Here is a 14,145-nt window from a genome sequence, read left to right as displayed (position 1 = left end):
TACATTTTAAATTAAATGTATTATTATTCTTCTCCATTCACGTTCTCACATTCTCCATTTTGGCTACATAACATTACAGTCAACTAAAATGTGCGTCATAGCCTACATACAGTACGTCTAAAGCCCAGTGCCTTATCCACTACATTTTGCTGACCCTCAATAGCGTTCTTGAGTTCCCATATACAAGCTATGGATTACAAGTAAAAAAAAAAAAAAAAGTCTTAGATGGAAAATGGAGAATTCACCAGTGTGTAGACGAATTGATTTGCTTTCATCTGAGGCCAGAAATTAGCAAACAACAAAAAAAGTAATCGTGAAAGAACAAGCACACTGCATTTGGCTAAAAGTATCCAGCTTGCGATGAGAGAAAGAGAGCAATTTGTGAAGTGATGCAGAAAGCAGAGAAGAGCAAATGTACTGTTAAGAATTGGATCAAGTCTCCAAACTCCTCTCTTTTGCTGGTTTTGTGGACGCTCAGGGGATAGTAAGCGTGGAAAGCTGCTCACGCCTTCAATTTGCTCTCAAAGTGCATTTAACTTTAAAATGTACAAAATTCCCCTGGCCAAGCATGGCCCTGGACACCCGTAAAGGGCCTGAGGTCCCACTCCCAGATCCTAGGTCCCACCCCCAGACCTTAGGTTTCCCCTACCTGCCAAATCTCAATTTAACACCTTTAGTTGTTACATGGTGTCCTGGGGGATCTCCTCCCACACCTGAATCAGGGCTTCAGTAAGCTCCTGGACAGCCTGTGGCAGTATTTGGTGGCATCTGATGCACCGATACATAACATAGGTTCTCAATTGGATTATGGTCAGGGCAACTAGAGGGCCAGTCAAATGCATCAATACCTTCGTCTTCCAGGAACTGCCTACACACTCTTGTCACAAGGGCCCAGAAATAGTTTCTAGGTCTGACAATCTAGGTCTGTCAGCAGTCAGGGTACTGCTTGCTGTGACATTGAGGTCTGTGCGACCCTCCAAGGATATTCTCCCCAAACCATCACTGACCCACCGCCAAACCGGTCATGCTGGATGATGTTACAGGCATCTTAAAGGCCCTGAACACCCACACAGGGGTTTTCAATTAATCTGGCTAATTAGACCTCTTCCCAGGACTGTGGTTGTGTATATATGACATCTTCCTGATTCTCCTGTTAGCTTTGTTGCACCTGTTAGGGTGAGACAAATGACACTTGTCTTGCAAATACCAATCAAAATGCACAGTGCTGGGCTGTAAGCACAAGTCCCACCAGAGGACACCGGGCCCTCATACCACCCTAAGCTTGAGTCGGGCTCTGACAGTTTGGTCAGAAACATGGGTTGATGCCCCTCCACGGTTCTGTCCAGCTCTCCTTGTTTGACGGCCAGTCTCCTGGTATCTCCTCCAGGAGACTCCACTCTTGAAACTGTGAACACACAGCAAACCTTCTTGCGAGCAAACGTATGGATGTGCGATGCTGGAAGAAGAATCAGTCAGGAAGGATAAGAAGAGAGCAATTTCCTGTGGCCACCACATGCAACACTATTTTGGGAGTTGTCTTGCTTTTGCAGGTACCATTCATTTACAATTACTTGGGCTTTCTAAGTGGACATATTGATATCACTGAAGTTCAGCTGACTTTGTGTTATACTGTAGACGTAATTGTTCCCTTAATTGTTTTGATCACTATATATATGATTAGACACATCAAATACAGTGGTTGCAGCAATACAGAAGCTGATGTCTGCAGGATAGTAGCCTATTTGATGCCTTTGTGACACAGACATGGTTGATATGACAACTGGCTTACTAATATTCAAACTCGATGCTCTCACTTGACCAAAAGCATGTGGAAAAGCATTATATCTGCTGACAATATGAGTAAAAATGAGTACAGAGGCCTTTAATAAAAGGATACAGGAGTTCCCCATGGTATTTGCTGCTATTCAAGAAGCACATTCCATTTACACCCCTATATTACAATGCAGGAGACTACTGGCAGCCATATGGGGGAGGCCATTCCATTGAACTTAAAGCTGCTATGGATCACTTCTTCAGGTGAATACATCAGTTTACACACCAGAACATAATAATAATCTTCATTTACGAGATTTCCAATTCTCAGTTTAGCTGGCCCTGTGGCTTAATGTATATTTTTTTTGTAACTTTATTGTTAAATGCAGCTGTTATGTTGTAACTATATTGTTTGCTGTATGTAAGTGCAAACATTGTTGATTATATGTACTTTCTTCAAATGGACCCCAGGAGGGGTAGTTGTTTCCAAGACAACTGACCATCTCAATAAACTTTTCTGTCACAATTACTTTCGGTGGATATTACATACCCAAGCAGAAATACAGTTCAGCTTGTGGCCCGAAAACAGAACAAGTTATCTTATTTAATGTATCCATATATATCTGGGCTACGTGGTCCTGGATGGCAACATTAAGAATTTGTACACATGAAAGGATACAATTATGTTTTTTAAGATCTGGGTAATATTTCATATTCATATATTTAATTTCTCTTCTTCTGAACCATGTTAAGGGCATTTATTCTGCCCTTTTAAGTGCATGATTGGTATCTGGACATAATCTGGATGCTCAATATTTATGACATGGCTAAGTGGTAGATTGGATCAACAATTGTTGATGCTTTCATTCTGTTCCAGCCAGTACAGAACATTCTTTAGATTTAACATTTAAGCTGTGTCCCAATTCAGGGGCTGCAGCCTTCGGAGGCTGCGTTCGTAGACCGATTGCGTCACACCGGCGCGACAAAGGCTGTCCCATTACATTTAATTTCAAAGGCTCTTTCAAATGTGATCAACAAATGCGGCCTCCTTTTACAGAATTCGGAGGATCCAACTGGTGTTTCCTTCCAAGTCTCAGGATTCCCAGCATTCATTGCGGCATTAAGCAGAAAGGCAGCTGACAAACGGCCATCGACAGTTAAGTTCAGTCAGACAACTAACGTTTGAAATGTTTATTATAACAGCAGAACATTGTGTTTGGCGGCCAGACTCTGACCTCATCACTCCCCGCAGTATGGGTTTACATGAGATATTGGAGAGTGATGATAAAGTAGCTTCCCTCTGGCCAGAGCCTGCAGGTGGACGCTGCAGTGGTGGTGGTGATGGGGCTGACAGCAGGCAGCGATACAGGTGCAGGGCTGGGGAGAGGCAGGAGATGCGGAAATTGTGCAGCTTAAATAGACCGCCGTCTTATTTCATCATTAAATTCACATCTGAGAATGTATTAGGTAAGAAATGTATTGTATAGATGTTGAATATAGGCAGCGTTATGAAAATTGATGGTGAATTGTAAGTTTGCCCCGGTTAACGTTATTTACTTTTCCTTATCGTTACAGAAATACATATTTTAGAGTTTCTGTATGGCAGATGAATCAACAGTTGTAACTTTACATAAAGTGATACGTTATTGGAGACAAAAGCTTATTTATCGGTTTCTTTAAAGGTACAATATGTAACATTTCTGCATTAAAATGTCTAAAAACAACCATACCTATGTTATATATTTTTTTGAGTTGTGTTCTTACACTATCCCAAATGTTTCCACCAAATGGCAAACCCAGAGAAATCTGTTATTTTATTTTCAGACACGTCACGTTTCATTTAGTCGCCCATCAGTGGCGTCATATAACCTTTCACCCTCTAGTTACTCGTAACTTCCGTCAAAACACGGCACCCAGATGATATGTTCAGGAGTAATTGTAAATCATACAATGTCACAGTAAGAAATACTTCTGCCACAAGGCATTATTTTGTGATTAACTACATGCCACCTTGCAAAACAGTAATACAACAGAAACCTTATTTATTGATACATATCAATATTGATCAAGCTTAACGTTACTACGTGTTGGTTGACAAGTAGCTAACGTTAATGCTAATGCTTGGTGGATAACATTATAGGGTTACAACATCGTTCAACACGCTCATAAAGTTAATTTTAGTATGATTGTTTTGACCACAGATAAAAGCAACTTACCACCCAGGCTAACCCACGAATAAGTTCAGTATCTAGTAACGTTAACGTTAGCTGTATAGATAGACGACTAATCTAATGCTAATTTATCCAGCTAGCTAGCACACCCTGGTCTGTCTGCCTCACTCCCCCCCCCCATGGCGCAAAAACACTTCATTCGGGATGAGTGCTGACAACACCCTCGGGACATATATAGCTAGTTACCGTTAGCCCCTAGCCAGCCAACAGCCACCCAATATTACAGCAATCCTTATCTGGCCAGCACTTAACTTCAGTGCCAGATGCTAATGATGCTAACGGCAGTTTAATGAAGCGTCGGGAAACAGGCCATATCAGAGCCAGGCATCCAGTCACAACAGCAGCCATCCACAACGTTAGCTGCGTCTCCGTTAGCGCTAAATTAACCCGACAAAAGGTGGATTAAGCACCAAAACTAATAGTTAAGATTACAGAAACGTGAAGGGGGTGATCTTTCTGGGCAGCTTGGAGATATTCTGCTGCTGCACTTCTGGCTAATGTTAGCTTGCTGGCTCACTAGCTAACTGGTCAGCTAGTTACCAATACAGATCAAATCAATAAAAATGTAATTATGTTGGGGACAATGCAGCTATTTTCTTAGAATGACATGAATAAATGTTACTAAACGTAACGTGAATAAACTTGAATGGGTGCACTCGCCCGTGAACAGATGCATTCTAACCAGCGATGTGTTTACAATCCATTGTTTTGGTTGAGTGACCCCTAGTGGCAGAAAGTTACATATTGTATGTTTAATAAACAGTTACAGTTTAAATTATGGCTTCCCCCCAGCCCGTCTGTACCAAAGGAGGAATACACGTTTAAATGACAATTTGTAGCTATTCAATTAAATTGTATTTATAGTATCAAATCATAACAAGAGATATCTCAGGACACTTTACAGATAGAGTAGGTCTAGACCACACTATAGTTTACAAAGACCCAACAAATCCAGTAATTCCCCCAAGAGCAAGCATTTAGTGCGACAGTACGGAAAAAACTTCCTTTTAGAGAGAAACCTCGGACAGACCCAGGCTCTTGGTAGGCGGTGTCTGACGGTGCTGGTTGGGATTGAAATAGTAAATGTAGGAGTTCATGGCGTAGCAGGGCACTGCAGGTCATAGTAGGGCAGAGCCGGGCGCCGAGCAGGACCATGGCGGCAGCTGCAATCAGGATTTAGGCGCCACCCTCATCCAAGGAAAAGCTAACGATACGAATGTTAAAAACAAAGGAGCTTGAAACCTCACACTTTCGTTCATAACTTAACCGCTAACGTGACTGCAGCTCGGCTGCAAACATCCGAAAATAAATCTTTTAAGGCCTTCATTATTATTAAACCACTTAACAGGGTTTAAACCTTGACTTGTATCTAATCTTGGTTTGTAAAATCTTATTTTGATCGTCTTGCCCTTAAGGTTACAGTTAAATTAGCCCTCACCCTCTACAAAGTGCACAATAATGAGACAACCAGTAGATGGGGCAATATACCCATTTGCTTTGCAATCATGTGTGATAACTGATTTTCTTTTCTCTCTGTGATTAGGACAATTCTGGAAAAAAATGGGCCTGCAGAGAAAGGTGACCTCCCGTCAAGCCAAAAGAAAATGAAAATAAAAAACTAAAAGTATAACTTCTAGCTTCAAGCTTAAATATTCTGTTAAGTGTGTCGATCTCAGTGGATGCCACTAAGTACACAATGGAAGTAAGTGGATTTATGACAGCAACAGTGTAAGGAGATGATCCATTGACTCAAGCTTGGCAGGAGTTCATGTCTCAGGGTTAAAGAGGACTCCCCCACTAAGACTGGAAAGCCTAACTGAACACAGCTTTATAGGCAGGATGTGTGAAAGCTGTCATGGCATTACTGTACAGCGACACTACAGAGCAACTAAGCAGCTCTGGCTTTGATGCTCCAATGGAGGCAGATGGACTGTATGAAGCCCACTCTATAGGTTTCTTTTTAGCTTAATGCTGATTTAGTCTCTGAGCCACTTGAGAACCTCAGCTCCAACTTGCAGACAGGAGAGGACGCAGGAGCACTTAGAAGACTAATTAAGAAAGACATATAGCTGGAACACAGCACATGGCTTTGAGACAGCTGGATCATTTTTCAGACAAATGTATTTTGAGATAAATGTTGTTGCCCACATTGATATAACTTTCAATAAGAAGACATTCAAGCTGTATTTCTAGCTACTGCAAAGCCAGGGAAGTGCTCTCAACAGGATTAAGAGTTCCCCAGTTCATGTTGAGACTTTACACCTCCGTACCCCGCTGAATGTCACATCAGAGTCACGTCAGTGGTAGATGAGCTATTTCAGTCTGGACCAAAGTAGTGGACAAACTAACTAACTAACTAACTAAAATTTTAAAGTTCCAGAAAAAGCTTGTTAATTCTCAAGTTAATTGCAATATGATCCACACTAGTCTGATCGTCCAACTGATGTGGAATATGAGAGAATATTCCATATCTAGTACATCAAGCATACTCCCATGCATTGAAAATCACATGCATCAGTATAATTTAGTTATCTTCCTGTACTTAAAATTGTCATTTTCTCCTGCAGACATATGTATCCCTCAGAGGGAGGATTAGAGTTTGAGGGGCTAAGCTCTTCACATATTATCCATCCATGATCCAGTGCTGTGCCCCTGAGATGTCACTTCTGGTTTTACATTTCAACCTTTGCCGTCACCTCTTTACAAACTATAAGTTTTGATTTCCAGTCATATTTCTTTTCCGTTGCAACATAAATGAATACCAATGAACACTGGCTCACAGTTACTTAAGCAAATTTTGCTTTATTTTATGCATACTGCATCTTCAGACTTTATCAGGGTCTACGGTAACTCAACATTTAAATTCATTCCTTTTTCTGACACTTATTAAAGCTTTTTTCAATAACCAGTCAGTATTCAAGCTGTAAGTAACCTAATCTCCTGAGTAGTTATGTTAATGATGAATTTATTTGTATCGTGGTTTTTGTTGTAGTGCCAGGTTATAAAGCTCAGCAGTCTCCTCTGCTGAGTAAGGAGTAGATTTGTGTATGATGCCCATGCTGCCATATTCTACAGCTTGTGCAGACCTGCCAACCTGTACGCATTTTGCGTAGCAGATACACATTTTGACATCGAACTACGGTGATACGATTTGTCACTTTAAACTACGCGAAAATCAGGTGACTGCTTTGAGTTCACTTGTTGACGTGCGGTAGCCGTCTCGGTCTTGTATGTTTTTTTTGCCTTTCCTAGGATTAAGTTCATACCGTAACAAAATGAACCGTTACTAATGTAGGCTAATTAAAAACTGACCGGAGCCCGTCGCTAGACGCACCGGGGGACCGAGACACAAAGTAAACACAGCTCTCTGACCGGTACCGGGGGGTTAGCGGTTAAACTGAGCAGAGGATGCGTGGAATGTGTCGGTGTGTGTCGGAACCTGGCTGGCCGCTCGGCGCCTTCAGACAAAGCTCAAGCTAACAGGCTAACGGCTTATTATCTGCAAAGATTGGATCTGTGAGCGCATTCATCTTGCTGTTGATCCGTGCAGGACTTCACTGTGAGTGGACTGTTTTAGAGACGATGTGTTAACTTCTAAGTAATAGTACAAAAGTATTATCAAAATATACTAAAGTACCAAAAGTAAAAGTGCCTATTATGCAGTGTAATATATCTTATTTTATTGGATTATATTATGATCCAATAAATTGTATCAAATATGACTGATAATTTAAATAAAATGTTTCATTTAATTCAAGTAGCCTACTTGTACATAATTATTTTCTAGGGTTTAAAATGTATACAGATTTGACATTTTCCCCTCATACTTCTGTCGGAATGGGTACGAAGTTGGCATTGAATTTCATTTGAAATGGTATTAAAATGGTCTTAAAAAGCCTTGACTTTAACTTGGAGGATCCTGGGGGTACCCTGTATATTGTTCATGTTTGTTTGCTAAACATGACTTTTTCATTGTAGCCTAGGCTGTACAAACCATCACGAAAAAGAATTATAGGAATCATATTGTAGGCCAATTTGGGAACAATATTATAGTAATCTTATAGAAATAGGCTACTATAGGCCTAGTATTTTGGGACATAATATAAATGTATTACAGTATTTTTGGAGGCTATTATAAGACTGTAGGGTACTGTAGGAATATTATGGCGGGTAAGGTTATTATAGAGATCATAAGTAACCTGGGCTATGACTAATGGCTACGTCCTAGGACCAGGTGAAGTGATTGGTAAACATGTGAACTAAACGACACACTATACTGATGCCCAACAAGCCAAAATGACATCAAAGACAGCGGTAATGGCACATTTTTTCCGTGTGCGTGCCGCCGTGTTGATGAAACAGAACTTCGACAATAAATCAGTAAGTTGCTACCCAGAAAAGTTTTTCAAGGTTGGCAGGTCTGCTTGTGTATAAATAGAGAATATAGCGCTTTCAAAGCCTGGCATTGTTTGGTCAATTAGTACTTCAAAATAAACTCACTGTGGAAATATCTAGGTGTCTTCTAGGAGCTTTTTATCCCAGGAGGACGCGAAAACCTCATCCACGCATTTATTACCAGACAGCTAGAGTACTGTAACGTGCTGCTCCTAGGATTATCTAAAAAGCATTTTAATTGCAGACAGCTACTGTTATAATTATGTTTTGGTTCTGGTTTTGTTGTGGGTGTGTTGTGTTTTGTTGTCTCTCCTCTCCTCTCTGCAGGGCATGTGTGTGGCAGGGGGCATGGCTGGCTTCTCCAGGCAGCAGACGAAGCACACCTGCTTCCACTCACCTCATCACCTGCTCCTCACACCACTACTCTGCCAGATAATTCTGTCAATTCTGCCTTCGTGCTACTGTAAATCTGCGTACTTATTTTGCTTCAGACCTCAATTTTTTTGTACTTTAACCTCTGTGGTTTTCTTGTGTGCAGAGATCTACCCGTCCAACGCATTCTCACGAACGGGTTCGTATGATGTCGTATGTAAATGTACGCACACCAAAACGTGAAATATCGTACAAAACTAGGAGACGACCGGCTGGTCATGTGACGCCGGCTACAGTGGCTGGCCACGAGCTCCATGACACCAAGCGGCAGTTGCTAGTTGTTTAAGCTGCTACAGAGCTTCGTGACGCCGGCTACAGACCTCCGTCACAGCTCGGCCGTATCAGCAGCAGTAAGTAGATGTATTTAACCACTACAGAGCTTTGCGACGCCTGCTACATTCCGCATGGTGCTCAGCATGGTGCTCCATTGTATCAGCGGTAGCTGGTGGTTCAGTTACTTGAAAATATGGTGACTTTGAGCCCAGAACAGAGCACCGCGAGCTGCCCGGTCGTTTCGGCCGACATTACGGTTACGTTTAGGCCACAAAAGGTGAGCGTTGTGCGCAATGAAAGTTAAGTTTAGGCACCAAAACGACTAGTTACATTTAGGAAAAAGATTGTGGTATGGATTAAAACTCCCAAGGAACACGCATTTCCCCGGGAAGCAAACTCCGCTCCCTGGCATGAAAGTCCTGTGTTTCTTTTAACGCCCGCCCATCCACCCCGGCCCCTCCCTACGCGGCCAGCCACATTCTTCTTTGGGGTCCATCTTCAACAACTACTCTAGAACGCAGCTGCTAGAGTTTTAACTAGAAAAAGTAAAAATGTCATATGACACCAGTGCTGAGGTTGTTACACTGGCTTCCAGTACATTTTAGTATTTATTTAAAATTTTAATGCTCGTTTTATTTTTATTTTTTATTATTTTTTTTAATGCAGTTTATTTTTCAGTTTGTTTTCAGTAAGTCATCCTAGACTAGCAATTATGTGGTCAAGCAGACCAGTAGGACGAGAGGGTTGCGGGTGATAAAAGGCAATTGATGATAAGAGTTCTGGGAGTCGGCGATTAGTGGCATTAGCGCAGGATTTACAAATTGAATGTGAGCGATAAATATGGAGAAACTGGTGTTGGAGAGGTGTCTGCAAGAGGGGCCAAGCTTCTGAATTCAGTGTCAGCGATGGTGTTGGAATGGCTTGAACTGTGAGCTGCGCGGAGAATGTACTGGTGTGTATCAGAATGCCAAGTCAGGCAGAGCATAAACGGCATGATGGATGGGGCGTTGGAGCGCCCTTTGTTGATTATTTCAACGACTACAAGGTTGTCGGAGTAAACGAGAATGGACTTTCAGGACCATTCATGGCCCCATAGTATGGCGGTGGCTTCTATGGGGTAGATTTCGAATAGTGCAGAGGAAGCAACTTGGCATTTGCTTATGAACTCTGAGGGGCATTATGCTGCAAACAACTTTCCGTCGTAAAAAAACCCCCAAAACCGACAGATGGAGCAGCATCTGTGGGTGTGTTATTTGATCGTCGTAAAAGATCGTCGTAAAAGAAGATGATCCTGTTCCAGTTAGGGAGGAGGTTGAGCCAGAGACGGAGTTCGGAATGGCTTGAACTGTCCAGTGTGACAGAGTCCAAAATTGACAAAACGGAAGAAGTGATTGATAACAGGTGAGAGATAAAGGCTTACCCTTGAGGAATGATTCGTAGGGCAAAGTTAAGGTGGCTCAGGAGGGACAGAAGTTGGCGTTTGGTGCATCGTGTGGCAAGGAGGAAATTTGAGATCAGAAGGCAGATTCTGTTGAGCTTTTTAGTTGGGAGTGAAGCTTGGAACAACTCGGTATCGAGAGTGATTCAGAGGAACGTTCCTACCTGGAACAATCATTCCCATTCCATAAAGTTCTTATGCAATGCAAACGTTGTTTACTGCTCCAGTAAATAGGACGGACCTTAGATACAGCCACGCTTAGCAACAGGAGATATTTATATAGTCCGCTCAGCCCATAGAACCCTTCAGCTCAGACAGCTACGAGCCAGGAAGCTAACGCTATGCTAGCAAGATTCAAAGTCGATAACATTGTGTACGGTTGGCAATCAGTAACTATAATTTGACAGTATGTTTAACAACAAGACAAGCTAGCTACCCAGCCATGTTATTGTCCCCAAAACAATAAAGATTTTCAAGAACAAATGATCCTCCATGTGTACTGTCGGCCTGAACAGTGAACGGGATGTGAGATAACGTTATTCGCTGTGAAACAAAGTGTAACTTACTTCCTGCAGCTTGTGTGTTAGCGCCATGCTGTGGTGTTAAGAGGACGAGTCACTGAAGCACCACACAGTGTTGGGAATAACAGATTCACATTTCCTTTTTGTTTTAATCCATCCATCCATCCATCTTCATCCGCTTATCCGGGGTCGGGTCGCATTAATTTTTAATTAATTTTTGTTTTAATGTAGCGCATTAATTTAGAATGGTAAACAGTCAGTTTCACTGGAACTCCTTTAGTTGTTATCCTATAACACTTTTTTCTGGACACACTGCAGCCAATCAGAATTAAGTATTTACCCAGACCATGGTATAAGTATAGTTATAAGCACTCATGAATATTCATAATGCTTTATACCAATAATCATAAAACATTATAAAGCATTTTATAATGATTTATACAGATTTATAACTCACTGATTACCATTTCCTTTCCAGGATCTTAGTGTATTATAATTGTATGTATCTATTTATCTATTTGAATAGATTATGATAATTTTATAATGCATTATAATCACTGTTTGTTTTAATTGCGTTACTCGAAGTGGTCGTTGGGTGCTTTCAGTAAAGTAATGAAATTCCTGAGGTATAGGTAAATATAATACATTACAATCTGGTTAAAAATCACTATAAGTGGTCATTGTTTGCTTTAAGTAAACTGAAAAACATTTAAAACTATGCAAGAACAACAAAGAAAACTGTAAAAATATTGATTTGTTCAAAGGTCATACCAGAAATTGAGAACTCAAAAAAACTTTTGTTGATGAACTAAATAATGGACATTTCACTAATGTAATGTAATGAGTAACGCCTCAATTTACTCAAATTATAGATCATACCTGAAATCATTTCTCCTTTACCTGTAGCTGTAAATAACATATAACATATGATAAGTACTCTATTGGTAGTACTGGTAAGGTAGTGATATAAGGTAAAATGGGCCATCAAGTAAAATGGGCCATTTAAGGTTTGGGGGTCCCAGCCCCTCTGGAATTTAGAGCCAATGACTGCAAAGGATTTCAAACTGTTGTCATAACTGTGCTTGACAAGTAGCAGGTGATTTGATTGGTTTATGGTTGCTATGGTGGGCGGGGCAATAATTCAAATCAAGACTGCACCAGAAAGCTGCATGGTAAGTAGCCTGGGATACCAAATCTAACTAAACTATTATAAGGATGATGAATCTATAAAAAAAACAAAAAAACATGTACATAAAAAAATATGCATAATATCTGTCTTGATGGCATCAATCAGAAACAATGTTGTTAGTTTGATATATGAACATATCTTTTGAAAAAGTGATGTGTTTCAGAACTTTCTAAAGCACAACCCAGAGCTTGGGATGCGCAAGCCAGAGGTCCTGTGTGCAGCACGGACTGCTGGACTCAACAAAGAGGTGGTTAGCCAGTGGTTTAACCAGTATGAGAGCCTTTTGGTCAAGCTGGGTATTGAGGGCACACCGTCACATATATGGAACTGTGACGAGTCTGGGTTTCAGGACCAGTTCAGTTCGACAAAGGTCGTTGGACAGGTTGGCCAGCCATGTGTGGAGGTGTGTGCCGGAGAGAAGGGGGAGACAACAACTTGTCTGGCAGCGTTCAATGCAGAAGGCACATACAGTCGAACGATAATTATTTTTAAGGGGAAGTGTGTTCGTTCTGAGTGGCTACAGGGATGCCCGGAGAACGCTAGCGCAAAAGTGTTCAGACAATGGCTGGATTACCTCTGACCTCTTTTTGGAGTGGGGTCAAATGTTCATTCAGTCCCTCCCCAAGGATGACCCCAGGCCCCACCTTCTCCTCCTTGACGGCCACATTAGCCACGTCTATAACCTGGAGTTTATTAAGCTACTGAAGAGCAAGAATGTGCACATCATGTGCTACCCTGCCCACACAACCCATGCGCTGCAACCAACGGACAAGGCCCTCTTCAAGAGTCTAAAACACCACTGGGACCAGGAAGGGAGGAAGTGGACAAGGATGATGGCTGGGCAGAAGCTGTCAAGGATGGAGTTCTTTGCGGTGTTCAGCAGGCCTTGGGCAAAGGCTGCCACTATTGAAAATGCCCAGGCAGGGTTCCAGGGGACAGGGATGTTCCCTCTCAATAAAGATATTCTCCCTGAGACTGCTTTTGCCCCCAGGAAGACCACCGAAATAGTGCTACCATCCACTCTACCATCCCCGCCCACAAGGCCGCAGTCTCTCCCACTCTCCCTGTAGTGAAGAGAATGGTATCTGTGATGACGATGGTTTCATTTGCAAAGACTGTGTTTGAAAAATGTTTTCATCACACACAAACATATCAGTTATCAATTTTGAATGTGAATTTTTGTAATTTGCACATTTCGTTCTGTGTTGTACACACACACACACACACACACACACACACACACACACACACACACACACACACCACTGACATCAGTTCACTGATCTATGCTGTTCCAAAATGGACTTTTTTTAATTGCATATTTGAATATGTGGGTTTGCACCCAAAATGTTTTTTTTTTAATGGCACATGAATTGTTTAATGCAGTTTAAATGTTATGTGGCTGTATAAGCAACTGTGTATTAAAATTAAAATTGATGATAAATTGCTATTTCCCTTTGCAGTTTGACTGGCCCATTGTACCTGAAACAGCTCGTGCAAAAAAAGTTGGCACAGCTGATGTTTCAAGAACTGTAGGGCCTAAATAATTATATTTTATTACATAATTTCAACACAAAATTATCAAAAACAGTCATTATTAATCATAAAAACACATGGAAAAGGCATATATGGTATTGTATTATTGTTCCAAACGATTTACCAAAAAGTGGCCCAATTTACTGAATACATTTGACTAATATGATGTTTCCCCAAACTTTACTCACTCTAAACACTAATGGTAAAACTATTTTGGTAAATTCACCTTTACTCTAGGTTTGTAAGGAGCTAAGGAACATAGACTGTAATAACCATAAATAAAAGTACACAAACAGCAAGGTAAAATTGCAGGTTATAACTACAAAATTTGAATAACCAATGAATGAAAATAAAAAT

The sequence above is a fragment of the Sander vitreus genome, chromosome 22, assembly GCF_031162955.1.
Source record: "Sander vitreus isolate 19-12246 chromosome 22, sanVit1, whole genome shotgun sequence".
Taxonomy (NCBI): Eukaryota; Metazoa; Chordata; class Actinopteri; order Perciformes; family Percidae; genus Sander; species Sander vitreus.
Note: the sequence above shows the minus strand (reverse complement) of the source record.